Source organism: Ovis canadensis, chromosome 19, assembly GCF_042477335.2.
Source record: "Ovis canadensis isolate MfBH-ARS-UI-01 breed Bighorn chromosome 19, ARS-UI_OviCan_v2, whole genome shotgun sequence".
NCBI classification, from domain to species: domain Eukaryota; kingdom Metazoa; phylum Chordata; class Mammalia; order Artiodactyla; family Bovidae; genus Ovis; species Ovis canadensis.
This window is the reverse complement of record NC_091263.1, coordinates 32,426,043-32,437,550: the sequence shown is the minus strand read 5'-3', so window position 1 is coordinate 32,437,550 and position 11,508 is coordinate 32,426,043.

The window sequence follows — 11,508 nt, the reverse complement described above, 5'->3', positions numbered from 1 at the left end:
GTTTCCCACATTGCAGGCAGATTCTTTACCAGCTGAGCCACAAGGGAAGCCCCAAACCAAGAACAAATCTCAGGTTTAGGGTCCTTGCAGGAAACAAGATCTAGCTAAGACTGAATGACTTTGATTTCCATCACGTCTAATTCTGCAGCCACTGCCCGTGTATGGACATGACGCTGGCTTCCCATGGACAAGGAAAAGAAATGTTCAGTTCAGTTCAGTCACTCAGTCGTGTCCAACTCTTTGCAACCCCATGAATCGCAGCATGCCAGGCCTCCCTGTCCATCACCAACTCCTGGAGTTCACTCAGACTCACGTCCATCGAGTCAGTGATGCCATCCAGCCATCTCATCCTCTGTCGCCCCCTTCTCCTCCTGTCCCCAATCCCTCCCAGCATCAGGGTCTTTTCCAATGAGTCAACTCTTCGCATGAGGTGGCCAAAGTACTGGAGTTTCAGCTTTAGCATCGTTCCTTCCAAAGAAATCCCAGGGTTGATCTCCTTTAGAATGGACTGGTTGGATCTCCTTGCAGTCCAAGGGACTTGCAAGAGTCTTCTCCAACACCACAGTTCAAACGCATCAATTCTTCGGTGCTCAGCTTTCTTCACAGTCCAACTCTCACATCCATACATGACCACTGGAAAAACCATAGACTTGACTAGACGGACCTTTGTTGGCAAAGTAATGTCTCTGCTTTTGAATATGCTATCTAGGTTGGTCATAACTTTCCTTCCAAGGAGTAAGTGTCTTTTGATTTCATGGCTGCAGTTACCACCTGCAGTGATTTTGGAGCCCCCCAAAATAAAGTCTGACACTGTTTCCACTGTTTCCCCATCTATTTCCCATGAAGTGATGGGACCAGATGCCATGATATTCCTTTTCTGAATGCTAGCTTTAAGCCAACTTTTTCACTCTCCACTTTCACTTTCATCAAGAGGCTTTTTAGTTCCTCTTCACTTTCTGCCATAAGGGTGGTGTCATCTGCATATCTGAGGTTATCGATATTTTTCCCGGGAATCTTGATTCCAGCTTGTGCTTCTTCCAGCCCAGTGTTTCTCATGATGTACTCTGCATAGAAGTTATATAAGCAGGGTGACAATATACAGCCTTGACGTACTCCTTTTCCTATTTGGAACCAGTCTGTTGTTCCACGTCCAGTTGCTTCCTGACCTGCATATAGGTTTCTCAAGAGGCAGGTCAGGTGCTCTGGTAGTCCCATCTATTTCAGAATTTTCCACAGTTTATTGTGATCCACACAGTCAAAGGCTTTGGCATAGTCAATAAAGCAGAAATAGATGTTTTTCTGGAACTCTCTTGCTTTTTCCATGATCCAGTGGATGTTGGCAATTTGATCTCTGGTTCCTCTGACTTTTCTAAAACTAGCTTGAACATCTGGAAGTTCACGGTTCACGTATTGCTGAAGTCTGGCTTGGAGAATTTTGAGCATTACTTTACTAGCGTGTGAGATGAGTGCAACTGTGTGGTAGTTTGAGCATTCTTTGGCATTGCCTTTCTTTGGGATTGGAATGAAAACTAACCTTTTACAGCAATAGACAAATGACATTTACAGAATGCTTCCTAAGAGCCAGGTGCTCATCAGTGAATCCTCCCAACACTCAACAAGCAGAGATAATCTCACCCAGCCTATCCTGCACATAATGAAACAGACCGGAAAAGGTTAAATGACTTGCTCATATTTACACACCAACTCAGTGGTGGAGTCAGGATTCAAACCCAGGTTTGCCATCAGAGACCAAGCTCTTAATCACTAAATTTTCCTGCCTTTAATGCAATCAACCACTGATCTAGCTTAGACCTTCAGCATGTCTTTCCTCGTTGTCAATATTATTGATACCTGATCAATCTTCCTGCTTCCTATCAACCACTCGTAGGCCCACAGGAACCAGGTTATCCACTGTTCAGTCACCAGCTTGTTCAGTCACCAGCTTGCTCTATGTAACACTCATTCTGCCCCAGACTTACCTGTCTAAAATCTCCCAAATGGGCTTCACCACTGGATCGTAAAAACTCCCTGCACCTATTAGGGCTCATTGATGGAAAACAAGACAAAGATTCTAGGTACTTCAAGAAAGGAAGAAAGGCAAGGGCAGGGAATATATTGGAAAGACACTAAGTAGCTCACTTATGCGAAGCATGGAGCCAAAGATATAGAAAGCACTCATCCCAAGTTTGTTAGGTGGAAAATTGAAAGAGAGAATAGTGACCAAATAGGGCAAGTTGCTTGGTGAACATCATTTGTTTGTAATCCAATTTGGAATTGCTTTAAAAGCCCCTAGCAGATGAGGCCGTGGGCTACACATACCCCTTACCCACTACTGCCATCTGTTTCTGAGTTGGAAGGATTCCCAGAAAAGCTTCATCAAATCACAGGTAAAATAAGTAAAGCATCAGCCTAGAACCTAGAGATTTACACATTAGTCCTGGCTCCGCCACTCACTGGGTGGCATTCTTGGGCTCAACATGTCTCCTTTCTGCCTCAGTTTCCATGTTTGTAAGATGGTCATGCCTAGTAACTCCAAGTTCCCTGTGCTCAGAGGGGAAAGCGGTGGAGTGTCATTGTGCAAACCCTGAGTAAGTCCAAACACAAGCTCTGCAAATCAACATTCTCAATCATATTTTGGAACTAATATTAAAATAAACTCTACCCAGCCATGGGAAATAACGGGGCCATGATGGCAGCTATAGGAAGAGGGCTTTGTTCGAGGGAAAGGCAGTCCTGGGTTTCCAAAGCTGCTGCTATTATTATAGCTAAGTACATTTACAGCACCAGGGCAGCAGAAGGAAGTTGACAGTTTAAGATGAATGAGCTGGGACCTAGCCACCCTCCAGCAGGTAGACTGTACAGGAGAACATATATTTTGGATGTGTGTGTGCAGAGACATGAACACATGAGTGTGTGCACACTCAATGGAAAAGGCCCAGCAAACCTTCCAGCAGTGACTCACTCAGAGGAATGTGGAGGAAGCTGAGACTTTGAGGGGTCCTGCTGCTGCTGCTGCTGCTGCTAAGTCCCTTCAGTCGTGTCCGACTCTGTGCGACCCCATAGACGGCAGCCCACCAGGCTCCTCTGTCCCTGGGATTCTCCAGGCAAGAACCCTGGAGTGGGTTGCCATTTCCTTCTCCAATGCATGAAAGTGAAAAGTGAAAGTGAAGTCACTCAGTCGTGTCCGACTCTTCGCGACCCCATGGACTGCAGCCCACCAGGCTCCTCTGTCCCTGGGATTCTCCAGGCAAGAACCCTGGAGTGGGTTGCCATTTCCTTCTCCAATGCATGAAAGTGAAAAGTGAAAGTGAAGTCACTCAGTCGTGTCCGACTCTTCGCGACCCCATGGACTGCAGCCCACCAGGCTCCTCCATCCATGGGACTTTCCAGGCAAGAGTACTGTAGTGGGGTGCCATTGCCTTCTCCATTGAGGGGTCCAGTATCTGCTTTTTATGTGGTCACTGATTTTTCATCAATGGTCTCTGCAGCCCAGGGGTCCTGCTTCCACAGCCAGGGTGTGCCTGCTCTCCCGTCAAACCCCCACCCACAAATCCTTTCTACCACACATCCTGATGCTTCTCCTCCACGGGGACCAGCTGCCCGCCCCCCTCGGTCTGCCGGTGGCGGCTGCCCTGAGTCCACAGGAGGCAGGTGCAGACACGCTCCTCCACGTGAGCACAACACACAATGTTTTTTGTTCTAAGTGGATTGGCACAAACCCACCCTCAACCTGCCAAAAATCTCCTGTGTGCTTTGGGCTCAAGCCCAAGGTCATCATATCACTTTCCAGGGAGCCACGGAACTGGACCCAGAGAGAAGCAACATCTGGAAAGCAGAAAACGGACACATGTTACTCTTGGAACCAAAGCAGCTTTCACCCACCACACAACAGGCGCCAGGCTCACCTTCAAGACCAATACCAACAGACCAACAGACGCAGAACCTGGGGGAGGGGCCAGGACCTGGGGCAGGGCCAGGCTAGCAGCAGGGGGGTGGGGAGAACAGGCCCTGAAGAGAGGCCTACCAAACTCCCCACAGGCAAAGCTACTTTGAGATCTGCACCCTCCTGGGTGACTGGCAGGACAAACAGGGCTAGTAAAGATTCTCTGCAGGGCCTCAGTATACAGCAAGAGTCTTTTAAAAATGTATATAATGTTGCACACAAACCCTGTACTCACAATTTTGTGTTTCTGCGTTTACGTCTGACATCTCCTCTGGTGTCTGATCCTGGGCCAGGCGCCCTGTTTTCACTCCAGCTCCTTCGATGCTGCCTTCTCCTTGACGTGTAACTTTGAACCACTTAGAGCCTCGGTTTCCACACCAACGAAATTACTACATCCAGTAAACCTCAATCCCCCACTCTCTGTGTCTTACGACTCTGGCTATTCCCAGTCTCTGTGGAAGGAGGACCATCCCATGAAGGCCGAAGAGGTCTCAGCCCTGATGACATCTCAGAGCCACTCTGGTATTCTGAGATTCCCATGTCCAAGTGACCGTGGCCACAAGGGGCAGCAGGGCTGCCAGGACACCCCAGGAGAGGTCCTGTCTGTGTCTGCTGTAACTGAACCCAGCTCTTCGCTTGTCTGAGTGCACGCGATGCAAAACTCAACCCTTTACAGACTGCCAAGAGAAACGCACTGACCCCAGGTGGGTTGGTCAGAATCTGGCAGGAAACAGCCAGGGTGATCAAAACGAGCATCATTTAGGCAATGTTTAATAGAGGGACATTTTGCAAAGGTATGGGCAGGGTGCAGAGATACCCCAGGAGATCATGTGCCTCCCTGCCATCAGCACAACCCCCAGCACAAGGTGATGGGGATATAGGAAAACAAATAGCCTCCCCACTACCACTGCTCTCCTCCATCTCCCTGAAGCCCCACCCAGACATAAATGGGGGCACCCCACTGGCCAAACCCAAAGCTCCCTGTTGCCCAAACCCAAAGAAAGCCAGAGGGCAAGGAGCCCATGCAGGATGGCCTCACTCGGCGAGGGAAGTAGAGAAGAGGCACTGCCCACCGCACACTGGGGGATTTCTTAATAATTTTTACTGGCGACTCATGTGTTCACAGGGAAGGCAGGCCCACATCACCCAGCACCCTGGACTTCCCTTGAGAAGCTCCCCACCTGACTACCTGAATCCTCAGGCCCTCTCCTCTCAGCAGTGCTGTTTCTCCCCCTCTCTCCTGCCCTTCCTCTGCCTGAGGGTCAGCTTTCAAAGCCAGTCACTCCCTCCCCAACTTCAAACCCTAACTTCACACCTCTCCCTCCTTCACTATGCAGAGCAATTTACAGAGCATCCTGCCCTCTGGTCCAAGGGGTCATCCACGTCTGACTTCCCAACCGTACAGCGCCCTCCCTGAGAGGCCATCTGGCAAATCATCTTCTTGTCTCAATTCACGTTTCTGTCATTCGCACTGTGCAGTTCAAACTCATTATCAGCTGCGAAGCCTTGTTTGGGGAGTGTTGCAAGAAAAATAATTTCCCCTAATTGATCTGGATAAACATGTGTCTGTCAATACAAATCCCATCCCTTCACGGATCATTTGCTGTGTCTCCAGCTATCTGCCCCAGGGCAATGCTAAGGAGGCTGGATCCATCTTTGAGAAAGCTCTCTCTGAGCCAAGCTGGAAGAATGAAAAAAAATAAGCAGATGCTTCAAGCCAGGAGGGTTTTCATGTTGGCATGATCAATTCTGGTCTGCTCCCCTGCAAAAGTCCAGACTCCCTCGTCTCCACCAAGAGTCACTGCCCTGGAGCCCCGGCCCACACCTGCCCATCACTGTACCACACTGGCCCCGCAGCCTGGCTTGTCTGCATTCACTCTAAGTGTGGAGGCTGCTTTCTGCCGCACCTGAGGACAGCGTGTGTCACTTAGAGGAGACTGGCCCTCTGTCCTCCTAAGCATCTCCCCCCTTGGAGGCAGATGGACCATCAGTGGATGCTGCTCATGGCAGGAAAGAAGAAAAGTTGGGAGCCTGATTTTCCTCCCAGTTACTTACTGAGCTGAGGCCAGTGTAGACGGAGCACCTCCAGCCCACCCCTTGCATCCTCAGAGGGCATCTGCACCCGGGTCTTCATCAAGTTCATGGGTGACATTGAACAGGCACAAGCTTACTGTCTCTGGGGAAAGAGGTTGGCTGGGGGATGCCTCATGTCCAAGATGTGCACAAATCCTGCCCTGGTTGTTGGTTGTTTTGGTGTATAGATTCCCCAACCCCTTCTGGGAACAGCACCCAGATTTTCCTAAGGGAACCAGCTGTTCTGAGTTCTGGATCCAGGAGGTTTCCACAGGGCAGGTCCTAAGCCCTGGATCCAGACCTCGCCAATCAGCTCATTTAATCCGCCAGCTGTCAGCTGCTCTGCTCACTCGCAGGAGGCCGGGGCCTCGCCCCATCTCGCACACACTGAGAAGCACATCATCCACACTGCCACACCACCCATACCGGCACACCGTCCACACCGGCACACCGTCCACACCGGCACACCGTCCACACGGGCACACCGCACGCGCACCCAGGACTGAAAGGCAGACAGCGCGATTCTAACTTTCCTGTTATGTGACTGTGGGTGAGTGATTTAAATTCTCTGTGCCTCAACCTGCTCACCTGTAAGACGGGGATAAAAAATGTCCCTCCTTATAGAAAAAAGGGAACCTTCCTTCACAGTTGGTAGGAATGTAAATTGGTGCCGCCACCATGGAGAACAGTATGGAGCTTCCTCGAAAAACTAAAAATAGAGCTACCATATGATCCAGCAATCCCACTCCTAGACTTATATCCAGAAGACAAAAATTCTAATTTAAAAAGACACATGCAGCCGATGTTCATAGCAGCACTATTTACAACAGCTAAGACACAGAAATGTCCACTGACAGATGAATGGATATAGAAGATGTGGTGTGTATATATATGGAATATTACTGAGCCATAAAAAGAAGGAAATAACACCATTTGCAGCAACATGGCTGGACCTAGAGATGAGCGTACTAAGCAAAGTAGGTCAGACAGGAAAGACAAATATCACAAGATATCACTCATACTTGGAATCTTAAAAAATGATACAAATGAGCTTACTTTTAAAACAGAAATAGACGCAGACCTGGAAAACAAGCTTAACGTTTACCAAAGGGGAAAAAGCAGGGGAGGGATGAATTACAATGTAAATAACATACACACACTACTGTATACACAGGCCTACTGTATAGCACAGGGACCTCTACTGAATATCTTGTAATAACCTATAATGGAAAAGAACGTTAAAAAGGATAGATGCGTAACTAAATCACTTTGCTGTACACCTGAAACTAATATGACATTGTAAATCATCTATACTCTAAAATAATAATAATAATAATAAAGTTAGAGTTAAGACTTCAAACAAGGAGACTGCTTTTGCTAAACAACACAACACAGTTTAGGAATACCTTAAATAATCAATAATAAGTGTTGGAAGATTAAATTAATAATGTTGAAGAAAAAAAGTCCCTTCTTCCTAAGATTACTGAGATTTAGGGTCTAGCTTCCCTGTAGCTCAGATGGTAAAGAATCTGCCTGCAATCTGCCTGGGTTCGATCCCTGGGTCAGGAAGATCCTCTAGAGAAGGGACGGGCAATCCACTCCAGTATTCTTGCCTGGAGAATCCCAGGGATAGAGGAGCCTGACGGGCTACAGTTCGTGAGGTTGCAAAGAGTCGGACACGACTAGGTGACTAACCCAGCCACATACAAAAGCACATGATAAACTTAGTAAAAGCTTAACAAAGATTTGTCATAATTATTCCCAGTGGCAATCAGTGAAAAGGCAAAATGGGATTGGGCGGAATCACAGCACCTGCCAAGGCCAGATGAGATGAATCCCACTGGGCTCTGTCATATGAGTGAGGTGGGATGAGACAACACTTCTGTTAATGTAACAAAGTTCTGACACTAGGCTGGGTCTCCTGCATGTTTGGCCATGAGCTCCCAAGGTAGATGCTTGGATTTCTACCAGGTCCCTGGGGACATCTGGAAAAAAAAAAAAAACAGGCAGGAAGTACAGTATCTCTCCCTCTGATTTCTTCCAGGAACCCAGGGCACCACCAAGGAGGGCAAGGATCACACTAAAGGGCTGTCCAGCACCCAGGGAGGGGGGTGAGGAGGAGCAGTGAGTGGCTGAACTACCTGCCGTCACAAGACGGGAGCCCACTGCCTGGCTCAGAAGGCGTCACCAGCAGGCCTGGGGACAGGAGTAACAAAGGCATGCATCTCCTGTTGCGTCTACTGCTGTCCTGATCACGCCTACCTCCCCACCAAACCAGACACGGCGTGGGCTCTGGAGCCAGACCGCCCATACCCATGTATCCAGATACCTGCACGTGGGAACTGGATTTAACTCCTGTGGGCCTTAGTCCCTCCTTTGTCAAGTGGAGTTGGAGTTCATACGTCCCTTGCAGGACTCTCATCAGAGGACACGTCAGGAGTCAAGAACAGCATCTGACACATGGGTGGTACTCCCAAAATGTTCACCATTATTTTGAAGACAGGGAGTCCTCAAGGCAATATCAGGGCCTGATCCACCTTTGCTTCCCTGGTCCCTTAGATCCAACAGCTAATGCGCTGACCTGCAGCCCTAACTTCCAGTCTGGCATCCCAAGCCTGCTTTCCTAACTGTCCCTACTGATTTCTATGGTCTCTTTTTGGAAGGAGAAAGCAGTTTTAACTGGAGTCAACGAATAATGGAAGATATTCTGCATCTCTGAAGAAAATTTCTGGAGCCACATCGAGTTCCTCCATAGCCTGAGGACCGCTGAGAGACCCTCACAGGGTTCTGGGGCAGGCTCACCGGTGCAGGAGAGGCCCTCCAAGGTTTCATGTGTGTGCGCCTGCTGCCCCCTGGTGGACAGAGCCAAAGTGAGCAGGAAGTCTTCGAAACGATGTAGGCCGTCCTTGCTACTCCTAATAGGAGGAATATCTACGCAGTGTTTTAGTTTGCAAAGCGCTTTTCCGTTCAGCATCTTATTGTCGGTTGTTGTGTTTGTGCTAGTCGCTCAGTCATGTTCGACTCTTTGCGACCCCATGGACTGTAGCCCACCAGGTTCCTCCATCTGAGCCTTCAAACAACCCGCAGGGAGGGAGGGCAGGAATTCTCCCCCACTTCAGACAAAAAAACAGGGTTAGAGAAGGTAAGTCCACAGCAAGCTAAGGAATGAAATTTCAGGCTCAAAAATCTGATCCCAAAGCTATTCTTTTGACTCCAAAAGTCAGTGTCCTGTTCTGACCATTCATAAGAATCATCTTGGGCACTGGTTAAAACTACAGAATCTTAGCCACCAATACGCCAAATACCTAGGGCTGTGAGTGAGAATCTGCATTTTGACAAACTTTCTAGGTGATGATAAGTAGAGTCAGGTCCAGATACTGCAACTGGCTTTTGAAAATCACTGCCTGGTTATCACATAGCCTCAGATTCTGTGCTTAGACACCCTTCTAAGTCTGTGTGGGCTGCTAGAACAAAATATCATAGACGAGGTGGCTGATGAACCAAAGAAATGTATGCCTCACGGCTCTAAAGACCAGAAGTCCAAGATCAAGGTGCCAGCATACCCATGTGCTGTGCAGGAAGGGTCTCCTTTTTAGTTCACAGTCGCCTTTTGGCGTTAACTTCACACGACAAGGGAGCTCCCTGGGGTCTCTTTTAAAAGGACACTGATCCCATTCACGACAGCTCTGCCCTCACGACCTAAACACCTCCCAAAGGTCCCACTTCCAAACACCATCACATTAGAGGGTTAGGATTTCAACATATGAATTCTGAGGAGACATGCAGTTTATAGCACCCTCCCTCTGCTCTGCCCCCAGTGCTAAGGGTCTAATCTCTTCCTCCCAATTTCGGCCTCTCCCTGGATCCTGTCATACTACCAGCCCAAGTCATCTGAGAGCTCATTTGCCATGCACACTATTCCTTGATGCTCCACCCCCATAATCCTAGGGGTCAGTGTTCCCATCTCACAGTTGGAGGCCTCTGGGCCAGTACAGGTGGGCTGTAGAATCTGAACCCTGGACTGTGACCATGGAGACCACGCGGTGTGGCTCTGTGCCACGCTACCCTATCTCCCCGACAGAACTCCCATCCTGTGTTCCAGCCCCCTTAAAGCCCTGCCTGATTTTCTGATCATGAGACAAAATCAAACTGTCACTGAAATGACACTGACTCATTTTGGTCTAAAAGACGAACTGCCCACGTCCAGGTCACATCTTTCTTTGAGGCGGAAATCCCACGGCTAAATCCCATGTACTCCTACAGCATGGGGACCCGGCTAGAGGGAAGGGACCCCAAATCTGGATGTCCTTAGGATGCTCCAAAGTACAGGATTAATACCAACAGCTTAGAGAACCGCTAGACAGAACATCCTACTGTGCTGGTCTCGATGCATGCTTCACTACAAGAAATACACATTCCGAAAATAAGCTCAGGCCAAAGGTTTAATTCTCCGACGAAGAAAAGAAAAAAAAGACATAGAAAGTTCCCAGGACTGACCCACGGTCTGTCAGAGAGGCAGCCCACCTCCCAGTAGTCAGGCGCTCCTGACTCTGTTCTAGTATGTTCCCAGAAGCGGTAGGAAGGAGGTGAGGAGGGGGCACTGTATGGAAGGCCTTTGGGATCTCCAACCACAGCAGCCCCTCTTGACCTGTGAGCCTGGTGTATGTGTCTGGGTCCCAAAGATTTTATTTGAGGGAGAACAGGTGAAATTTTAAGAGGAAAAATAAGAAAAGGAAAAATGGGATCCAACCTTCACCTCGGAGTACAAAACTGAAGGCCCAGAGGGAGGTAAATGGCCTCGTCCAGGGCCACACAGCTGGTAGAGGCCAGACTGGAATCAAAACCCCATATTCTGTGTTAAATGCACGTGTGGCACCTCAATCTAGCCCGTGGGTCACGCTCAGCGGTTTTCTCTGATACAGGCCACGCTCACGTAATGCAATGATGGGCAAGACCCAGGGCCCGGCGGAGGCGGAGACCAGGCAAATCAGGGGCCGGCACTTGCGCATGCGCCCTGGGAGACAGCGAAGACGCGATGCCGCGGGACGCAGCCTGACCTCAGGGTGAGGGGAAAATGACCCAAGGAAGCAGTGTGTGAGGGCTGAGCTGAACAGGGGAGCTGGTGGAACAGATGTCACTCACAGTCACTTTGGTGCACGAGCTCCCACTCGCTAGCCACCCGGAGAGGCACTGTGACAAGCATTCAAGCACTGACTGCCCCCACAAAGGAAGAGATTTCCCTTCTAGGTACTGAGCACTACCCACGCAGAGCTCTGCAGTCTGATCTGTTTCCAATCTGCCCTCCAAAGCAAGCTGTACCAACCACCCCATCTCACAGAGGAGAAAAATGAGGTTCAAAGAACTGCCTGGTGTCACAATGCTGGTAACAGGTGGAACCAGAATTTGAACCAGAATGTATACGTTCTTTCCACAATCCCTGCCTATGAAATGTAAGCAAGCAGAGACTGAACGTCCCAGCCACTGAATCTAGA